We start from the raw sequence: 5,160 nt of genomic DNA, 5'->3' as shown, positions 1-5,160 counted from the left end.
TCAATCTAGATCATTTGCAAAAGATATTTAACTCAGTTTGATCCAAGGGCAAGCTTCTTCACACCTCCAAATAAGGGTTATCAAGCACCATGTTGAGTTAAACACTTATAGCTCCTTTTCTAGATTAAACAATAGGTTCACAAGCCCACAAACATGTCATATGCTACCACTAGATCATTTCAAGCATACAAGCAATAGTGATACCATACAAGCATCAAATTCATTTGTTTTTCATAAATGAGCCTAAGATATGATAGGAATGACTAGATGCACTAAACAAGTTCTTAGCAATGGATGAATGACATGTCAATCGATTTTACCTTGCCTTGCTTGAAGGAGAGGCATGTCATATAAGGGGGGGGGTACATCAACACATATTTGAGAAGTCAAGTATATTCAATTCATTCCTTAGCTTGCAAAACCTCTTCTCATCAAGTGGCTTGGTGAACATATCGGCAAGTTGATCATCAGTGCCCACACTCTCAATGCAAATGTCCCCTTTTTGTTGGTGATATTGTATGAAATGGTGGTGGACATTAATGTGCTTAGTTCTTGCATGTTGAACCGAATTGTTGGTGAACTTGATTGCACTCTCATTGTCACATAACAATGGCACTTGTTTGAACTTGATTCCAAAATCACTCAAAGTAGCCCTCATCTAAAGTAATTGAGCACAACATCTACTAGCCGAAATGTACTCTACTTTGACGGTTGAAAGTGCTACACTATTTTGCTTCTTTGATGACCAAGACACAAGTGATCTTCCCAATAGTTGATATGTGCCCGATGTGCTCTTTCTCTCAACTTTACATCCTACATAATCGGAGTCTGAATATCCAATCAACTCAAATCTTGCTCCTTTAGGATACCACAATCTAACATTTTGTGTATGCTTCAAGTACCTCAATATTCTCTTTGTTGCCTTCAAGTGACTGTCTCTTGGTGAGGCTTGAAATCTAGCACACATGCAAACACTAAACATCACATCTAGCCTTGATGCGGTCACATAGAGTAGGCTTTCAATCATAGACCGATATATCTTTTGATACAATATGTTGTCACTAGCATCACTATCCAAGCTTCCATTTGTCCCCATTGGTGTACTAATAGCTTTGTTTTCATCCATGTCAAACTTGAGCATGTCTTTGATATACTTGTCTTGACTCACAAATGTGCCATTATTCATTTGCTTGATTTGAAGACCAATGAAGTAACTAAGCTCTCCAATCATAGACATCTCAAATTCACTTGCCATCATCTTTCCAAACTCCTCACAAAAATCTTGATTGGTTGATCCAAAAATAATGTCATCAACATAGATTTGTAACACAAACAAGTCATTATCTATCTTCTTGGTGAAGACAGTGGTATCAACTTTTCTCATCTTAAATCTCTTAGAGAGTAGGAAATACCTCAATCTCTCATACCATGCTCTAGGTGCTTGCTTAATCCATACAAAGCCTTTCTCAAGTTATAGACATGGTTGGGTTTCTTCTCATCTTCAAAATAGGGAGGTTGCTCAACATACACAAGCTTATTGATGTACCCATTTAGAAATGCATTGTTCACATCTATTTGGTACAACTTGATATTATGGGCACAAGCATAGGCTAACAAGATCCTAATTGCTTCCAATCTTACAACTGGGATATATGTTCCTCTAAAGTCAAGACCTTCAACTTGAGTGTAACCTTGAGCCACTAATCTTGCTTTGTTTCTTACAACTATCCCATCTTGATCTTGCTTGTTGCGAAAGACCCATTTAGTTCCAATCACATTATGATCCTTAGGCCTCTCAACTAACTCACATACTTGATTTCTTATAAAGTTGTTTAGCTCTTCATGCATAGCATTCACCCAATCAACATCCAACAAAGCTTCATCTATCTTCTTAAATTTCATAGAAGACACAAATGAGAAGTGTTCACAAAATGATGCCAATCTTGATCTTGTTTGTACACCTCTTGAAATATCACTAATGATATAATACAATGGATGATCTCTTGCAACATTGGTTGGCTAGAGCACTTGCACTTGATTGCTTGCATTTGATTGATCATTTGGTTGAGATGATGAACTAGCCACTTTTGCTTGGACTTGTATCATGAGAACCACTAGCTTGCATATTTGAGTTAGAGAGCACTTTATTCTTGTCATCTTCTACATCAATCACCTCTCTAGGTCTTATATCATCCAATATCCATATTCTTCATTGCATTGACCAATTGAGAGTCTCTCACATCATCTAGATTCTCATCTTCCTCTTGAGAGCCATTGGTTTCATCAAATTCCACATCATAAACCTCCTCAAGAGTACCACTAGCCAAATTCCAAACTCTATAAGACTGCTAGTAGTTGAGTAACCAAGCAAGAAACCTTCATCACAATTATTCTCAAACTTGCTCAATCTTATGCCTTTCTTCAATATATAGCATTTGCAACCAAAAACCCAAAAATATGCAATGTTGGGCTTTCTTCCATTCAAGAGCTCATATGGTGTCTTCTCCATCATGAGATGACAATAGAGTCGGTTGCTATAGTAGCAAGCCATGTTGATTGCTTTGGCCCAAAATGAATGACTCACTATTGTACTCACTTAACATTGATCTTTCCATGTCAATCAAGGTTTTATTCTTCCTCTCCTACTAGGCCATTTGATTGAGGAGTGTACTTAGCCAAGAATTGATGCCTAATTCCAAACTCATCACAAAGCTCATCAATTCTTGTATTCTTGAACTCACTTCTATTGTCACTTCTCACTTTCTTGATGGTTGTTTCAAACTCATTGTGAATTCTCTTGATGAATGTCTTGAAGGTTGCAAACACATCACTCTTGTCAACAAGAAAGAACACCCATGTGTATCTAGTGAAATCATCCACAATCATAAATCCATATTTATTTCCACCAATGCTAGTGTAAGTGGTTGGTCCCAAACAAATCCATATGCAACAACTCAAATGCCTTAGATGTACTCATCATGCTCTTCTTAGGAATGTGTGTTGCCAACTTGCTTTCCAGGCTTGACATGCACTACAAAGCTTATCCTTCTCAAATGTAACATTTTTCAAGCCTCTAACTAGATCAAGCTTAATCAACTTGTTCAATTGTTTTATTCCAACATGACCAAGCTTTCTATGCCATAACCAACCCATGCTAGACTTAGTGAGCAAACATGTTAACAATTAGCTTCTCTAGCATTGAAATCAACCAAGTACTAGATTCTCATATCTAAATCCTTTGAATATCAAGTTAGAGCCATCTACACTTATGATCTCTACATTATCAACTCCAAATATGCACTTGAAACCAAGATCACAAAGTTGAGCTACCAACAATTGGTTGAAGTTCAAGCTCTCTACTAGTAGCACATTGAAAATGCTCAAGTCATTGGATATTACAATCTGACCAAGACCCTTGACCTTGCCTTTGCCATTGTCACCAAATGTGATACTATCAATCCCATTGCTCTCATTCTCATTGATCGAATTAAACATCCTTGAATCATTGGTCATGTGTTCTGTGCACCCACTATCAAGTACGCAATGCCTTCCTTTGGTTATATAATTGACCTACAAAAGAAGATCAATTCTTTTTAGATACCCAAACTTGCTTGGGTCCTTGAAGGTTAGTTATCAAGGTCTTTGGTACCCAAATGACCTTCTTCTTTGGGCCCATAATTGGTGTACCAATGAACTTAGCCTTCACACCATTAGGACCTTTAACAAGCATGTAACAAGAATCAAATCTAATTGAGGATACATTAGGTTGTGTGTTCTTGTTAGTCTTACAATATTGCTCTATATGCCTAACTTACTTGCATCTATTGCAAAACCGACCATTGCCCATCACAAAGCTAGCTTTGGGAGTGACAAAGGCCGCCTTGCCTTTCTTGGGGGTATAGCCTAATTCCTCTTTGTTGAGAGAAAACCTTTGGCTACCCAAGCACTTTAGCAAGCGGGTATCTCCACCATAGACATTGCCTAAGGCATGAGTGAGCTCATTCACCTCCTTCTTGAGGGTCTCATTTTCCACCATTAGTGAGGCATCACAAGTAAAATCATCACTCAAAGGTGAAGTAGTAGTGGTGGTGCTACAATAGGGGTTAGTGGGAGCAACAACAATGGGTTTATAAAAAGATTCATCAAGAATATCACATGTTAGTCCCACATCACATGACACTATCACTTGCTCTTTCATGGATTCCTCCTTCTTGACTTGCTCGAGGAGAGATGAGTGAGCCTTTTCAAGCTTAGAGTAAGCTTTGCCAAGCTCCTCATGGTCTTCCTTTAGACTCTCATGAGTAACATTGAGCTCATCAAAGGATTGCTTAAGAGATTTGATCTTCTTGCGCAATTCTTTGCACTCCTTTCTTTTCATCTCAAAGCAAGTGTGCACTTGCTCACACATGTCCAAGAGCTCCTTCTTGGTGTACTCCTCATCATCATCACTCCTACAATCATCACTTTCACAATCATCATCACTCACATCATATTTTACCTTAGTAGGCTTTGCCATGAGGCATGTCGATGGAGTGTCAAAGATGGAAGGCTTGTTGTTGATGGCGATACTTGCTAGTGCCTTCTTGTCATCATCACTAGAGTCATCACTATTCGAAGAGCCATCACTATCCCAAGTCACCACATAGCCTCCACCCTTCTTCTTTTAGAAGGTCATTTTTTTCTCCCTCTTCTCCTTTTCTTTCTTTTCCTTTTGTGCTTCTTCTTGTCACCCTCATCATTATCACTATTATAGGGACAATCCACTACAACATGATCTAGGCTCTTGCACTTGTAGCATCTCCTCACATACTCCTTGTTGTGATCTCTTCTCTTTCTTGCACCATAGCCCTTCTTCTTCATGAATTTTCCAAACTTGCGCACAAAGAGAGCCATAGCTTCATCATCAATGTCACTAGCATCTTCATCATCACTTGATACTTTCTTGGACTTGCCCTTGCTCTTGGATGATGAACTAGCCTTGAATGCTACACTTTTCTTCTTCTTGTCTTCATCTTCCTTCTTCTCATCCTTATCAACCCCCTCCCTTTCCACACAGTATGTCTCTTGTGTCATGACATTACCTAGTACTTGGTTAGGGGTGAGTTGCTTCAATCCTCCTCTAATGATAATCAATCTCAATGTCTCAAATCTTGGAGGTAA

The sequence above is a fragment of the Miscanthus floridulus genome, chromosome 16, assembly GCF_019320115.1.
Source record: "Miscanthus floridulus cultivar M001 chromosome 16, ASM1932011v1, whole genome shotgun sequence".
Lineage (NCBI taxonomy): Eukaryota > Viridiplantae > Streptophyta > Magnoliopsida > Poales > Poaceae > Miscanthus > Miscanthus floridulus.
This window is presented reverse-complemented; position numbering follows the sequence as displayed.